The sequence below is a fragment of the Myotis daubentonii genome, chromosome 11, assembly GCF_963259705.1.
Source record: "Myotis daubentonii chromosome 11, mMyoDau2.1, whole genome shotgun sequence".
Taxonomy (NCBI): domain Eukaryota; kingdom Metazoa; phylum Chordata; class Mammalia; order Chiroptera; family Vespertilionidae; genus Myotis; species Myotis daubentonii.
The window spans coordinates 62,767,767-62,784,757 of NC_081850.1; the positions used below are offsets into that span (position 1 = coordinate 62,767,767).

At 47.6% G+C, this 16,991-nt stretch overlaps 1 protein-coding gene and 1 long non-coding RNA gene across 2 annotated transcripts in view; one reads left to right on the forward strand and one right to left on the reverse strand.

The window, feature by feature from the left end:
- EPB41L4B (erythrocyte membrane protein band 4.1 like 4B) overlaps positions 1-16,991 on the reverse strand; it is a 115,859-nt gene that overhangs the window by 84,899 nt on the left and 13,969 nt on the right. The gene's annotated exons all lie outside the window — the stretch shown is intronic.
- Positions 13,438-13,751, forward strand: LOC132212248 (uncharacterized). Its single transcript, XR_009447692.1, has 2 exons — positions 13,438-13,546; positions 13,718-13,751. It is a non-coding gene; the product is annotated as an uncharacterized LOC132212248 (long non-coding RNA).

Below are 16,991 nucleotides of genomic sequence, written 5' to 3' on the forward strand. Positions count from 1 at the left end.
AATAACAGAAAGGCAAACACCCCATTACAGAAGGAGCCAAGGATGGAGAAAGAGAGTTCTCCATAAGCCCATGAAAAGGTGCTCAATGTCACTGGGGAAATGCAAAGCAAAACCATAACGAGACCCCTCACTTGGATGGCTATCATGGAAAAGACAGAGAACAACTCTTGGAGAACCTGGAACCCTCAGGTACTGCTGATGGGAATGTAAAATTGTGCAGCCACTTTCGGAAACAGCCTAAGAGGTCCTCAGACGGTAGAACATGGCTTCCATTGGCCTCAGCAATTCCACTCCTAGGTCTATATTCAAAAAGCATGACAACATGATGTTCACACTGAAACTTGTACAAAAACCTTCAGAGCAGCGTTATTCATAATGGCCGCAAAGTGGAAGCGGCCCAAGTGTCTATTAACCGGTGAATGGATACATAAACTGTGGCCTTATCCACAAAACAGAAACAGTATTTCACCATAAAAAGGAATGAAGTTCTGATGCATGCTACAACATGGATGGACCCTGGAAACTGAAAACTAAGTAGAAGCCAGTTATGAAGGACCACATAGTACGTGAAAGGTCCAGAACAGGTCAATCCAGAGACAGAAATGAGAGTAGGGTTTGCTTATGGCTGCAGCGTTTGTGGGGTGGCCACTCAGGTGAGTAGAGTTTTTTTGGTGGGATGAGGATGGCGGGGGTTAATGAAATGTTCTAAGATAATGACTGTGTTAACAGATGCACAATTCTAAGAATATACTAAAAGCCACTGGATTGTACACTCCAGACAGGTAAATTGTATTGTGTGTGAATCTCAATAAAGCTTTCGTAAATAGATGGGCTGAGTTTTTCATTTATTTCCAACAAATAAACGAAGAAGGAATACAAAACTGCAATATCTCAGATTTGCAACTTCTACCAAATGGCAGGCGCTAAGCACTGGGTACCAGTGGATACTAGCATCCCAACGGGAGACAACCAGCTGTTACGTACCTCCTGGTAAAGAACACCTCAATCCCGGACACAGAATCTCGCCCCCCCGGCCTCTCTCTCCACAGCACTGGATCCAACTGCCAATGGCAAGAAATACAGGGCAATGTTCTAAACTACCAGCATTCGATAAGTAGACTAGAAAGGAAGAAGAAGCTGTGATTCCAATTACATAGAAATATGTACACGTTGTTCATGGATCACTCGATATAAACAGGAAATCTGCAAAAACTAGAATAGCTGTGTTCCACCGTGCCAATGATTCATTAGCAGGTTTCCTTGGGATAAAACTAGTTAGAATACAGCTTGAGCAGCAGAACATCGCAAAAAGAATTGGACCGGGCCCAGCTGGTGTGGCTTAATGGTTGAGTGTCGACTTATGAGCCAGGAGGTCACATTTTGATTCCCAGTCAGGGCACATGCTCAGGTTGTAGGCTCAATCCCCAATGCAAGGCATGCAGGAGGCAGCCGATGAATGATTTTCTCTAGCACTGATGTTTCTATCTCTCTCTCCCTCTCCCTTCTTCTCTGAAATAAAAAATATATATGAATTGGGCTGGGAGGGAGCAACAGACTCGTGCTCTAGGCCCAGATGCACCACTAAAGGTGACCTGAAACCATCCATAATTCCCCCAAATCCTCGTGGCCATCCTGGGCTTCTCCTGCAGTTGCAAATCAGAAGTGATGCCCTGAATATACAGGGCCACCACACGCAACTGGCCCCACAGCCAACCTCCTCCCCACCGTTCGGTATGTAATTTTAACACACACCGAGTATGGGCTGAAAAAACACAGTTCTACACACGCCAAATGAGGGAGGTCAGCCCAAGTTTCCGTCTAGGTCATTCCAAGTCTTGCTTTTCTGATGTGTTTCTAAAATGGTTCTTAATTTAGAAAGAGCTCAAGGTGGCTGCTGGGAAAAGAACCCGTCTCGGGGAGGTGAGTGCCTTCTGCCAAGCCAGACGGGCTCCTCTGCTGGTAGACCCTCAGCTGGACTTAGAGGTGGCAGACAGAGGGCTGGTGGACAGGAAATCTATTTTTACTCACTTAGAAACACTTTCCCCCACCCAGCTCCCTTCATCAAGCATGTTCTTTGGTCTCTTCTGCTAGAAGAGAGAATTCCCAATGGCCCTTTCCAGCTCTCAAAAGAAGCTGGTAAAAATGATGAGGACTGACATAGAGGGGTCCTCAGAACAGAGTCCCAGTGGGTTAGGGGTGGGACAAAGACAGCAGGGCCAAGGCCACAGCACTTGAACCCACCACTTCTCACTCCTCCCAGTCTGCAGGGTGGACACTCTCAACACTGAGAAGGCTCCAGGTAACGAACTCACCTGCACTGCCAGCCAGGACATCCCACCTGGGGCAGCCCCTGGAAGCCCGCAAACTGTCATCTCAGGCTTAGCCCAAACATTCCCTCCTCAGCAGCTTGTCCCCGCCCCCAGCCAGGGCAATAGGTGCTCACCACCCCTTATCACATACACACTTATCACACTGCACCGCAGTTGCCTGTGCTCCTGTTACTGACTTCAGACTGAACACTCCCTGAGGGCAGGACCAGCCGTGTTCATCTGAGCACCACCTCTCCTCCATCCCAAAGCAGTGTCTGGTTGGCACACAGCAGCTCCATAAATGTCTGTTTGCTGCACAGATGGAAGGATGGAAGGATGGATGGAAGGGAGGGAGAGAGGGAGGGAGAGAGGGAGGAAGGAAGGAAGGAAGGAAGGAAGGAAGGAAGGAAGGAAGGAAGGAAGGAAGGAAAGAAGGAAGGAAAGAAGGAAGGAAGGAAGAATAAGGGATGTGTATGGGGTCTGGGACCAAGAAACAGACCTTCCAGATGGGCTGTGCACCAACAATAGGCTGATATTTCATAAGCGGCAGGCTGAAAATGAGAATACCCTCATTAAAATCTTTTCAAATGAAGTATCCCAGGAACAAGCACCTAGGAAGGGTGCTCTACTTCCAAGGCTCTTTCCCTAAACACAGTTGTGTGGCTGTTGTGTAAAGTGCTGTCTAGTGGTTACAACAGGTGATCCATTACTGTGACCAGACTAGAAGCCACTCCTTGTCAGCTCCCCGTCAACTAGGTCTCCCCCTCTGTGACGAATCCATTCATTCAACAAATATTTACCAATTGCTCATCAAATTCCAGCCATTATTCTAGGTGTTGGCGTACACTGAGGTCACAAAGTCTGGAGGGGAGCAGCTACAGGAAGTCCTCACCAAGTCAGTCCTTCCCGGGGCAGCAATGCCAGTATCTCCCTGCCTTCCAAAGCAGAACATACAAAACGTAAAGCCTTACTAAGTCCAGGTCACCATTCTGGAATCCCATGATGCTCCATCTACTTTAAGGCACACAGAGCAAGCTGTCCCCAAACACAGCAGGGCAGAGAGGGCTACCCTCCAGCCTTGCATCCACGCCGCCTGGTTTTTCTTCCTCTCATCTCAACCCATCAACTTTTAAAAAAAAATTGATTTCAGAAGGAAAGGGAGAGGGAGAGAGAGATAGAAACATCAATGATGAGAGAGAGTCATTGATCGGTTGCCTCCTGAACACCCCCTACTAGGAATCGAGCCCACAATCCAGCTGTGTGCCCTGACTGGGAACCGAACCAGTGACCTCTTGGTTCCTGGATCGATGCTCAACCACTAGCCACACCCGGTGGGGCTCAACCCATCACTTTTCACAAGGATCAACAACCAGTGGTTTTGAGTGGGCATGTCTTTCTGTAGCAGCTCCTTCAGATCTGACAGCAGCTAAAAATAACCAAAACCATGTCTAAAATACAAGTACTGAGTTGCCAGCTAAAGACTGGGTCAGGCAGGCAGCCAGCAGGGAAAGGTAGGGACACTGTGATATCTTTGCTGGACAGTCAGTCAGAGGTGCCCGGCCATGCTCCTGATAAAGAAGACTGCTGGACAGCTGATGTCTCAACTGTCCCCCCAAATATCCTGACCCTCTTAGATAAGAGGCACCTGGCAATGTCTTAACTGCAATGTTACAGGCCCTAGAAGAACAAAGAAGGTACAAGCCAATCCATCCAAGCCTCATTAGACTCAATAGCATAAGACATGAGGCATCACCGGCAGGTTTGAAAGGAGGAAATAGGCTGTGGGTGAGTGTGCCAGTCAAGCTATACATCCTAGTCATGAACCAAAACAAAAGGCACGACATCTGGGCAGTGAAATGACTTCAGGAGCCATCTCCTGGCAGGCACATGAGGCTCTCCCATGTCCCCCTGGCTCCACATCCATCAGATGGCATGTCCCTCTGCATCCGACCTCAGAAAGGCCCCCCCTCTCTCACAGCTCTATCACTCTCTATCAGGCCACATCACCATCACGGACCATAGCAACAGCCCCAATTCTCTCAAACTGACTCGGGATTTATCCTATTAAGAACACTATGAGTCCCAGACTTTCACCCCATATATCAGGTCTCCCTCCTTCTAGTGTCTACCTCCTAAAACCATCTTCTCCATTTGCCGGAATGGTCTTCACACACACAGAGTGGCCCAGGGCTGTCTCCGCAGCCATTGCTACTAAGCCATCCTAAACAAATATAAACGGTTTATTCCAGGATGTCAGGAACACAAATATCTGAAATGACCGGATAAAGTTACCTTGAAATTTCATCATAAGTGAGAAAAACAATCCCCCCCTCCCCCCCCACCTCCCGCCTTATCCCGGGTTTCACTTTCTATGTATGGTTTCAGTTACCGCAGTCAATCGCGGCCCGAAAATATTAAATGGAAAATTCAGAGATAAGTCATAAGTTTTAAACTGTGTGCTGTTCTGAGTAGCGAGATGAAATCTCTTGGGATGTGACTCATCCCTTTGTCCAGAGGACCCACACTGTACACGCTCCCCACCTCTTAGTCCCATAGTAGCCACCTCGGTTATTTGACTGTCACAGCATCGTAGTGCTTGTGGTCAAGTCACCCTTAGTTTACTAATGGACCCCAAGTGTTAAGAGAGTGGTGCTCGTGATTCGGACATGCCTAAGAGAAGACATAGAGTGCTTCCTGGAAGTGAAACAGTGCAAGTTCTCAGCTTAAGGAAACAAAATCATACGCTGAGGTTGCTAAGACCTGTGGTAAGAATGAGTCTTCTATCCATGAAATTATGAAAAAAAAAATTATGCTAGTTTTGCTGTCGCACCTTAAACTGCAAAAGTTACAGCCTCAGTGCATGGTAAGTGTTTATTAAGATGGAAATGGTATTAAACGTGTGGCTGGAAGAACAGAACAGGAGCTCTGACTGTCAGCAACCTGTGGTACCAGGCAGCACTGAACCTCTAACCTACACAGAGACTTCAGCAATGGGTCCCCTGAACCAAGTGACCACATCCACATAACTTTTATTACACGATATTATAATTGTCCCATTTTATTGTGAGTTGTGGCTGTTAACCTCTTACTGTGCTTAGATTATAAATTAAACTTTATCACAGGTATCTTTTTTTTTTTTAATAAATGTTATTGATTTTCCACAGAGAGGAAGGGAGATAGACAGAGAGTTAGAAACATCGATGAGAGAGAAACATCGACCAGCCGCCTCCTGCACATCTCCCACTGGGGATGTGCCCGCAACCCAGGTACATGCCCCTGACCGGAATCGAACCTGGGACCCTTCAGTCCGCAGGCTGACGCTCTATCCACTGAACCAAACCGGCCTTGGCATCACAGGTATCTTTATAAAGGAGAAAACATAGTATGTCTAGGGTTCGGTACTATTTGCAGTTTCAGCGTCCACGGTGGGTCTTGGAATATATTCCCCGTGGGTAAGGGGGGGGGGGGCAGGCTGCTGTCGCATCTCAGCAAGACTTGGTGACTCAAAACTGGAATGCTACGATGCCAAGAGCCTGCAGAAATGCCCATAATCCGCTGGATCAAGGCCAGGCTGTCTAGCTTACACACCCGCCTTCCTACTGCAGAGCGCTCCATGTTTATCCAGGGCCCATGGCCCCGTTTTCCAGAGCAGGAGACTTAGCTTCAGAAGACATACGTGATCAAGTTCCTATTGCTTGTAAGTGGCAGACCTGGAATCAGGACCCAGCCTTCCTGAGTCTTAGGACAGAGACCTTTCTACCTCACCCCACCACTTTTCTAGTCAACTCAGGTGCCTCTTTGGCTCCAAGCACATGCAACACGTCCAACACGCATCTTCTGAGCACATACTTCATGCCCGGTCTGAGCTACAGATGGGATAAAGGGCCAGGTGGTCCAATGGAAACTGAGCTCACGGGTGGAGGGGGAGGGGGGGCCTGGGGAGGGCGGGGGGCGGGGGGGTGCAATCTCTGACTTATTTGGAGGGCAGGAGAGTTGCGGCAGAATGGAAAGTGAAGTATTTGCTCACAAACCAACACAGAAGCCAGGGCACTGTAGTGAGGGGAACATCAACCGTCTGGGCGGCTCCTGGAAATTCAATTCTGGTAAAACAGAGCACATGTTATTAATTTCCTGGCTCCCCTGGCTAACAATCGCTTGGCAATCAGAGGAAGCAACAAAAACAACTGCCCTTAATTCTCATCAACAAGGAAGCCAGAAGCATCTTAGGAGAAAGTGACTGTCCTCGGGATGTGTGAGGCAGGGAAAGAAGGCACCTGGTGGTCAGACCCCCCAAAGGTCTCTGTCCACCAAGGGCCAGGGGCTCTCAATGTGTGTAAGAGGTCCAGGCAGACACCTTTTAGGTGTAACCACTGCACCACAGAACACAGCCGCACTGCCTTCAACTAAGGGAGAGATCACTTTATAATGCAATATGGTGCATTATTGATTGATTATTGATCAGCCTTGGTTCCAGCCCGATACACCATTTGGGGCCAAGCTGTCGTTACATCTCAGCAGAGATTCAAAGCTCTCGTTTGTTCTTTTAACAGCACCTCCCTCACAGGGCTGCTGTGAAAATTAAATGAACCCCTGGCCATGATCCTGTGACCCTTCTTTTACTCAATGTAGAACACCTAACATCTCCCAGGACCTCGATTTCTGTCTCGTCTAGTTCCATCCACGCATGCCTAACACAAGGGATTCAACAGTTAGTTTAAGGGACAGTGTCCCATGTATTCCCCAAGATGCTGAATGCAGTCCAGCCACCTAACCCTACTTGATCCTGGCTGCCCTGAAAACTGGTTCACCCAACACTTCAAATGTTATGCCTCCCGCTCTCAACGTGAAACATCAAAACAGTACACGTCGAATACTCATCAATTTTCTGGTGATACTGCTATCAGGCACATTTTCATATACTACCCCTACTGATAAGGACATTAACAGACTATCCATTAACAGACTATCTGACAACCCCCCAACACAAAGGTCCGTTGCACAAATTCCTCTTAAAATTCTAAACTGGGAGCCCTCCCTGTCACCTTCATTATTAGGCAAAGTGAATCATGTGACCTATCACACTGCTCTCTGCCCAACTGACTCCACTCCAACCCCTAGTGAATGGGAACAGTCGGCAGGACACTGCCCCGAAGGGCCTCTTAAGGCAGGCGTTTCCCACCCTGGTGGCTTCTATCTTACACTAAAAAACAGGCAAGCCCAGCTGGTATGGCTCAGTGGTTGAGCACTGACCTACCAATTAGGAGGTCACAGTTTAATTCCCAGTCAGGGCATATGTCCGGGTTGTGGGCTCGGTCTCCAGTATGGGGCGTGCAGGAGGCAGCCGATACACAATTCTCTCTCATCTTTGATGTATCTATCTCTCTCCCTTTCTCTGTGAAATCAATAATAAATATATATATATATATTAAAAAACAACAACAACAGGCAATTACTTGTGGACGTAAAAGGTCCCAGGTGTTACAAATTGGTAGTTACCAAATAGTCACAGGGAGGTCAAGTACAGCATAGCTAACTTAGTCAATAAAATTATAATTACTATGTAGGGTGCCACATGGGTACTGGACTTATCAGGGGGATCACTTCATAAATTATATGAATGTCTGACCACTATGCTGTACACCTGAAACTAATATAAAGTAATACTGCATGTCAACTGTAATTGAAAAATACAAACCATTTTAAAAAGTGGTCCCAGGTAGCAATCACCTAAGGCAGCGGTTCTCAACCCGTGGGTCGCGACCCCTTTGGGGGTTGAATGACCCTTTCACAGGGGTCGCCTAAATACATCCTGCATATCAGATATTTACATTACGATTCATAACAGTAGCAACATTACAGTTATGAAGTAGCAACGAAAATAATTTTATGGTTGGGGGTTACCACACATGAGGAACTGTATTAAAGGTCGCAGCATTAGGAAGGTTGAGAACCACTGACCTCAGGTGTTAGTTTTAGTGTTATTTCTTTTACATTGTGATGCTTAGACATGGCTGCAAGGTCCCTGCACTTCTCCCTTGAATCTGGAAGAGAATGGCACTGCTTCAACCAAATAACATACAGTGTTAGCAATGTTTTGTGATTTCCAAGGGGCGGTAACAGTCTCCTGGGATGCTTGCTCTGGAGTCCAACGCCCCTGGGAATGCCATGCTGAAGAGCAGATGTTCCAACCAACAGTCCCAGCAGAGCCCAGCCTTCTGGTCATCACTGCCAGGTGCATGACATGTGGAGCAGCCATGCTGGGCCCCCCCCACCAGCCCATCCTCCAACTGGGCCCTCCTGGGTGACCTTCATCAATGCCATGGGGAGCGGAAGAATCTCCAAGCAGAGCCCCACCCAAATTCTTGACCGACAGAACCCGGGAGCTCTGAAAAATGGTTGTTATTTTAAGCCACTAAGCATTGGGGGAGTTTGCTATGCAACACCAGGTAACCAGAATGAAGACCATACACATACCCAGACACAGCATGTGTGCATGGCATATGTGTGTGTACGTGAAAGATTTTCATAACTTTAAAAAATGTTTCTTAGGAAATCCCCACACTGTGATACTAATTTCAGCATTACCTGCTTGAGATAAGAAAGTAGGGTAATAAGCAGATGAATTCCCCAAAACAACCGAAAGGATAAACAAATCAAAACACTATTCTTCAAAGGCCACTCACTGACTGTTTCTCTAGGAGAAAGACATTAAAATTGAGGGCTGGAAAACCTGAGGCTGTTGTACTCTACATTCACCAACCACACATTAAGAACTCAATAAATTGCACTGAAAAGAGGAGAGGACACCATTATGGATTAAAAGAGACTTACGAGGCATTATTTACCAAAAGTAATGTGTGGTCTGCAGTTGGCTCCCGATTCAAGCAAACCAATCATGAAACGGCTTTGAGATGACTGGGGAAAACGGAACATGGATTTGGTATTGGGTGACACTAAGGAATCACTCCTCATTTTGCTGAATATGATAATGGCATTTCCTCACACACATACATAAAAGACACCCACTTAAGTATTAACAGGTTACATGACAAGTTGTCTGTGTCTGGGAGTTTCTTTCAAACACTCCATTTTACAGATGGGTAAAACAAGGCCAGAGACAGGTCACACCCAGGAAGCCATTCAAAGCCAGGAACAGAACACAAGCCTTCTGACCCTGAGAGCAACACAATTTTCTTTCTTAGGATTATCTTCACACAACTACATAATATGAATGTTACCTGAAAAAGCAAGCCTTGCATAGCATTTCCACTTCTGAAAGACCAAGAACCAAATATGCAACACCAAACCCCTCACCCCCCCCAAAAAAAAACCCCAAAGAAATCTGTGTTAAAAAAACAAACTATTTGACTATAAAAAGTGCTTGGTTTGTGGAAATATTTCTGGCTTTTTTAAATGGTGGACCAGGAAAAAACCACAAAACCCACCCCAAACTGGGAGAAAGAAAAAAGAAAATGAAACAAATTTGTGCCTGACTAAACAGTCACATGCAATTAAAATGATGGATGTCTTGGTGCCAGAGGTTGAGTTTGAAACAAGCTGCTGGGAGAAGGGCAGCCTGAAAATGAATTGCCAAATTACTTTTTGCAGCCAGATTTCAGATCCCCTCTCTGTGCAATTTTGAAAGTGAGTAACTCCACATCAATAAACATGCAACAAACTCCCAGAATGCCCAGCCAAGAGACCTGAAGAGAAAGAACTAACTCTGAGTGGACGACTGCCCCCACCCATCCTGCAACTTGGGTATGTGACTAAATTTGCAAAGTCAGACAGGTCAAGGCTACCCGGCACCCAGGAAGCTTTCCGAACTACCAGTCCTGGAAGAACTGGACCCCTGTTCTCTGTGGAGTCCTTTCCAGCTCTGAGAGCAGTCTGGATGTCCCAACACACCCTGTGAGGCAGTGGCTGAAGGCATGCGCTCCAGGGGGTCCGAGCCCCACCTCTGTTACTCAGCTCAGGTGGAGCTCGGTGTCAGGAAATTTCTTACCTGGTAAGAATGTCTGAGGACGAAATGAAATGATCGATTTGACAGGGCTTGGCCCCAGGCTTCTCCCACAGAACACGCCTGGTGACAGAGGTGGCCTCATTCTAGGTAGCGTGCTCATTCCCAGAGGAAGATGAGCTTTATGGGGGTTGTCACTGGGCTGAACTGTGCCCCCCCCCTCCCCACCCCCCAAATTCGTAAGTTGGAACCCTAAGCTCCAGTGCCTCAGAATGTGGCTGTGTTTGGAGACAGAGCCTTTGAAGAGGTAATTAAGTTAAATGAGTTAATTAGGGAGGGCCCTCCTCCTATCTGATAGAGAGAAAGGTCACCTTGGTGGTATGTCTCAGGTTGCTGGTTTGTTTCCCATTCAGGGTATGTACCTGGGTTGTGGGCTTAATCCCCAGTAGGGGGCGTGCTAGGCAGCCCATAGATGTTTTGCTCTTGCATTAATGTTTCTCTCTCCCTCTCCCTTCCTCTCTCTTTATAAAAATCAATTTTAAAAAAAATAAAAAAAAGAGAAAGAGAGAGAAGGGTCACATCAGGTTGCCCACACACAGGGAAGAGACCATGAGAAGGCAGAGGGAGAGGGCAGCCATCTACGAGCCAATGGGAGAGGCCTCAGAGGAAACCGACCTTGCCCAGCCACCTTGATCTTGGACTTCCAGCCTCCAGAACTGTGAGAATTTCCATTGGTGAAGCCACCCGGGCTGCGGCATTTTGTTGTGGAAGCCCGAGCAGACTAACACGGGCAAGAACACGGCTTCAAGTCAGGACCAGATGAGAATCTGGGCTCCACCACTCACAAACAACATGATCCCAACTAAGCCCATTTCCTGCCTGGAGCGTGGAGATAACACAGCACCCATTCCAGCAAGCGATGGTGAGGGTGAGATGAAAATATGCAGAGGCCTCATCCAGCATGCGCACCGCGGGCGGCCAGAGCCAGGGCTGTGCCGGGACCTCTGACTCCGCGCTCCAGGAACTTCCCACCACATTCCTGGAGCTCCAGGGCCTCTGCTGGGTAGCGGGCAGCTGGTGGACACTGCGTGGCGCTCCTCCCGGGGCCAAACTGATGGGGAGACCTGGCCCCAACAGCCTCGGTGCTGCTCGGGCCACAGCACAGTCTTGGAGCCCACGTTCCTGGGGTCCCACCCATGGCTGGTATTCCTTAAGGATGGACACTGAACCCAGCTAGCGAATGTGCCTGAATTTTAGTACTTTCAGTGATCACACCAACTGCTAGGGCACAGAAGTTTGGGGCTATTTTACTTGGCTCTGTGTGCATATAAGATTTTCAAAAAGGTTAATGAGTGGAAAAGCACATAAAACTTTTAACCTTGTCTCTGGTGAGCTTGGCAGCTAAGGTCATAAAGCTATAACTGAGGAACCACCATCCATTCCTCTGATGAGGGGTATACAAACAAAGCTGTCTTTTTATGGCTGGCCTTTGATTCTCATTCTCTCTCTCTCTCCTCTCTCTCTCTCTCTCTCTCTCTCTCTCTCTCTCTCTCTCTCTCTCTCTCTCTCTCTCTCTCTCTCGTCTTTCTAAAAAGTCCCCTTCAAGGAGGCAGGAATGACACGTTCAGATGGAGAAAAGGAGGGTGTGATGCTCACAGCCCCTCTGTAGGCTTGGATCTGTAAAGATGGCGTTAGCAGGATAATTCCCCTGGGCATGTGGTGTGAGTTAGTGTGAGCTGTTGAGAGAAGAATGTTGACTGTTCACCACACAAAAAGTTAGCCTTTCCTCACTCATTAACTAAGAAAAAATGTTTCCAATCATCTGTGCATTTTTAAAAGCAACAACTGAATACCAAGCACTAACTAGTATTGTTATGGAAACTTTCTTCAAAATAGAATACACCCATAGGAAAGTCCCTACAGAACTGAACACCTAGGTACAGCTAGGGTAACTTCTACTCACCTTCAACTCTTATGGGTGGATCATAAACTAACTGCCCCCTCCTCCCATTTCTCCCAGTTCAATGGTTTCTCACACAAGACTGGGTGCCCCAGGATTTCAAACCCATGTCAAAAGGTATTCCTACAAGACTGCCACCAGCCAGGCATTGAATGCCCCAGCCCAGATACCTCTACAAGACCTACAGAATGTCAGCCCGAGGAAAACCTGTATGGGGTTACGAGGTGTCACCCACATGCCAGGCACTTTGAGGAATTCATGCTGGTAGGTGCACAGACAGGAAACATCCCGTAAGTGGAGGGGGTCATGAGGAATGGGGGACAGCCCCCACTCCGATCCAGCCACCTGCCGCGCCATGGGGATTCAGACTGTGCGATCAGCTCTTCCAATTTTTTTTTAAGAAAGTCTACAAATATTTCTAAAAGCCTTTTACAGACCTCTAGTTTAGTTTTTTTTAACTTACTGTTTCTTAAAACTTTTAAAACATTTTTAAGTATTTTCTTTTATTAATTTTAGGAAGAGAGGAAAGGAGAGGGAGAGAAAGAAACATCGATGAGAGAGAGAAACATCGATGGGCTGCCTCCTACTCGCGCAATACTGGCGATCAAGCCCACAACCTGGGCATGTGCCCTGACCAGGAATTGAACCTTTCAGTGCACGGGTGATGCCCAACCGAGCCACACTTTTTTAATTAAAGCAAGATATTCATAGATAAAAGTGCACAAGTCATACGTGTACACCTCAAGGAATTACCAGAAGTTAACATATCTGTGCAGCCACCACCCAGGTCAGAAAACCGAACACTGCCTGCCTCCTGGAGGGCCCTGTGTGCCTCTTCCCAATTTCTACCCTTTCCTCCCTTCCTACGGGTACCTCAGATTTGCTTTGCCTGATTTGAAGCTCATATAAATGGATGCACGCAGCACGTAGTCTTTTATAGCTGCGTGGGGACAGGGGGACGGTGTCCCTCCCATTCACAGACCTTGTATCTCTGAGCAAAGAAGGACTTGGAGTCACAGAGGCTCCGAGGAGTCAGAGATAAGAAGGCACTAACTAGTCATGGGTGGAGTGGGTGGTCAAAGTCCCACAGAAGGGGAGGGCCTACTCATAGGGACAGCAAAAGGACAGGGGACAAAGGACAGGGGTGGTGGCAGTGCCAGGATGAGGAAGCCAAAGTTCAAAATCCACGGCCACCAAACAGAACGTCAGCAAGCCCGGACCATGGCCAGGGCGCTGCGACCATCCCCAATGAGAGTCAGCCCTCTCCCAGGACAGCAAGCAGGCCGGATTCCTGGCAGAGTTAACAACGATTACCTGGTATATGCTCCTTCGTTAAAAATATTTTTATTATGGACAATTTCAAACAAGTCCAAAGCAAAGAGAATGGCGTAGTAAACACCGGCCACTCAGCTTTCACAATTACCAACACTCTGCATCCTCTTTTCCTCCGTTCATTCCTCCCCTGGCCTTCCATTCTGTTTTTCACAGGTCTTTTTCGGGGATGGTGGCAAATTTACTTCCACCGAGAGGCACAAACCTGAGCTGCTCCACGGTCACCGAGGAATACGTCTGTGCAGCCCACACCTCGTGCCGTTCAGCACAGTCCCATCTCCCCTTACAGGTCCCAATGCCAATGCCCAGCCAGTCCCCGGCCCTCCCCGCTCCCCAGAAGCACCAGCAGTTTTTCTCATCTGACTTTTCCTCACGTTAGTTTTGCCAGTTCTGGAACTGTACGTCAGTGGAACCAGCCAGAAGGCACTTTTTTTCGCGTAAGGTTTGTCTCACTCGGCATCATTCGTGTGAATACGAAAAGATGAGTTTTAAAATTCGTTTTGGGCCCAACTGGTGTGGTTCTGTTGTTGAACATCGACCTACAAATGAGGTCACGGTTTGATTCTGGTCAGGGCACAGGCCCGGGTTGTGGGCTTGATCCCCAGCAGAGGGCATGCAGGAGGCAGCCAATCAATGATTCTCTCTCATCATTGATGCTTCTATTTCTCTCTCCCTCTCTGGAATCAATTAAGAATATATATTTATAAATAAATAAATAAAAATTTGGTTTGGACCAAACTGTATAGATGCGTCTTCATCACCTTTCTCATACCGTCTTATGTGGACAGCTACAGTTCCACGATCAACACTGGAGATAAAAATGACCCACACTGGGATTCGGAGCCAGGATTTTCAAGGAATTACTTAAGTCCTGCTTTCTTCCCTGGGTCCCATGTTCCAGATACTAGTTTCTGCATCTATAATGTGCAGTAACGACCATCCTCGAGCTCTGACCGATGAGCTGACTCAGTGTCCTCTGAGTGCCGAGGCAGACCACCTTTTTTCCCCCCGTTAATCCTCATTGAGGGTATTTTTCCGTTGATGTTTAGAGAGAGTGGAAGGGAGGGGAAGAGACAGAGAGAGAAACAACGATGTGAGAGAGACACATTGATGGGTTGCATCCCACAAGGGCACCAACCAGGGCCAGGAATAGAGCCTGAAACCTAGGTATGGGCCCTTGGCCAGAATCGAACCCGGGACCCTTCAGTCCGCAGGTCAATGCTCTATCCACTGAGCTAAACCGGCTAGGGAGGGCCAGACCACCTTTCTTTTCGTTTTCTGCCCTGACTCTTCTACCTTAAGCAAGAAAACTGGGTAAAAGCACTGAAAAGCCGTGGAGTTCTCTGCAGACGTACCTTCTCGCTAAGCTGCCAGTTGCTTAAGGAAAAAGGTGCATCTTTGACTCAGTCTCATACCCGCCCGCCCCTGGCTTGGTTCTGTGTATACATCAGGCCCTCGATAAATGCCTGTGCCTCTTCATTATTTGCTCATTACTGCCTTGAAAGTGTCAACCCCACCCAGATGTGGAAGGCAACAGAGCAGGGTGGCCCATAATACGAGCTGCCTTCCTTTTCCCGTCTATAAATAGCGACGGGAACACCAGCACCCACACTCTGTGGGAGCTGAGACAGTCCACAGAGCGGCCACCCAGGGCCTGGCTTCTACAGATCTACAGACGTCAGCTCCTGTCACTGTCAGCCTCCCAGTGGGCCCTGTCAGACATGACTTGCATTCAAACCCTTACCAGCCTGCTCTCCAGGTGTCTGACCTGCGGGAGCCTCACACTGTCCCGTCTAAAATAAAACCGGGAATGAATCCAGGATTTGTGGCACCTTAAGGCTTATACCATTTGGAGGACCTCTTAAAGAAAGAAGATGCTGTCCTGGCCGGGTAGCTCATTTGGTTAGAGCATTGTCCCGATATGCCAAGTTGCGGGGTGATCCCCTGGTCAGGGCACATACAAGAATCAACCAATGAATCCACAGATAGGTGGAACAACAAATCAATGCTTCTTTCTCTCCCTCCTTTCCTCTCTCTTTCAAATCAATCAATAAGTAAATAAAATTAAACAACCAAACTGCTTAAAAAAGGAAGAAAATGTCATAAACATCTTACATTTGCAGAATTTACAGAATCAAGGGCCAAGCGAATACGGTACTAGTTGGGGCCTCCCTACTGCTGCTCCGCCTCTAGGTTCTCAATCTCACCACCCTGCCAAGCACAAAACATGGGAGTCACATCTTGGTTTCTCCATCAACCCCAGTCCTAAATCCAGCCCTAAACCCACTGGATTCCAAGTCTTCAAACTCCACTGGATCTGCCCTTCCCGTCCATGTCCAGCATCACCCTAGTTTAGACCCACACTGCAACTAAGCCTCTTAGCCTGACCATCCCCCTTTAATTGGCCCCCAGAGCCAAATTCCAAGCGGTCTTAGCCTCCCTTCCCATCTCCCCTGCGCCAGCATCCCATGAGCTGCAATCCATTTTCCAAACACCCACCCCCCCTTGCCCTCAGTGAGGGTGGCCACTCTTTTCCTCCACCCAGACTGACAATCCTCCGCCACTGAAGGTCACAACCAACCCAACAGTCACCCCCAACTCTGAAGCCAACCCCAGTGGAAATCCACAGCTACCTCCAAGGAGCCCCCACACAACTTCATTTGTCCAGTGTTGAATGGTACCCAAGTCATCCTGCCTGGTGTTATGGTTAAAATTGTTCACTCGCCTTTTTTTAAAAAAATATATATTTTATTGATTTTTTTACAGAGAGGAAGGGAGAGAGATAGAGAGTTAGAAATATCGATGAGAGAGAAACATCGATCAGCTGCCTCCTGCACATCTCCTGGGGATGTGCCCGCAACCCAGGTACATGCCCTTGACCGGAATCGAACCTGGGACCTTTCAGCCCGCAGGCCGACGCTCTATCCACTGAGCCAAACCGGTTTCGGCTGTTCACTCGCCTTTTTAAGGGGGTCAGGCGATGTGCAGTGCAATTTAAGAACACTTACACACCCCACCCCAAATGAGCTTCTTTTAAGCATTTTTTTTTTTGACCAGATCATATTCCTCACAAGACCTTACACATACTAGATCAGTGATGGCGAACCTATGACACGTGTGTCAGAGGTGACACGCGAACTCATTTTTTGGGTTGATTTTTCTTTGTTAAATGGCATTTAAATACATAAAATAAATATCAAAAATATAAGTCTTTGTTTTACTATGGTTGCAAATATTTAAAAATTTCTATATGTGACACGGCACCAGAGTTAAGTCAGGGTTTTTCAAAATGCTGACACGCCGAGCTCAAAAGGTTCGCCATCACTGTACTAGATGGTCCCTAATGTTTTTTTGTTATCGTTTTTAATAAATAAATGAAACAGCTGAAACAAAACAGGTCTCATCAGTGAACAGAATAACGGTAGCCATC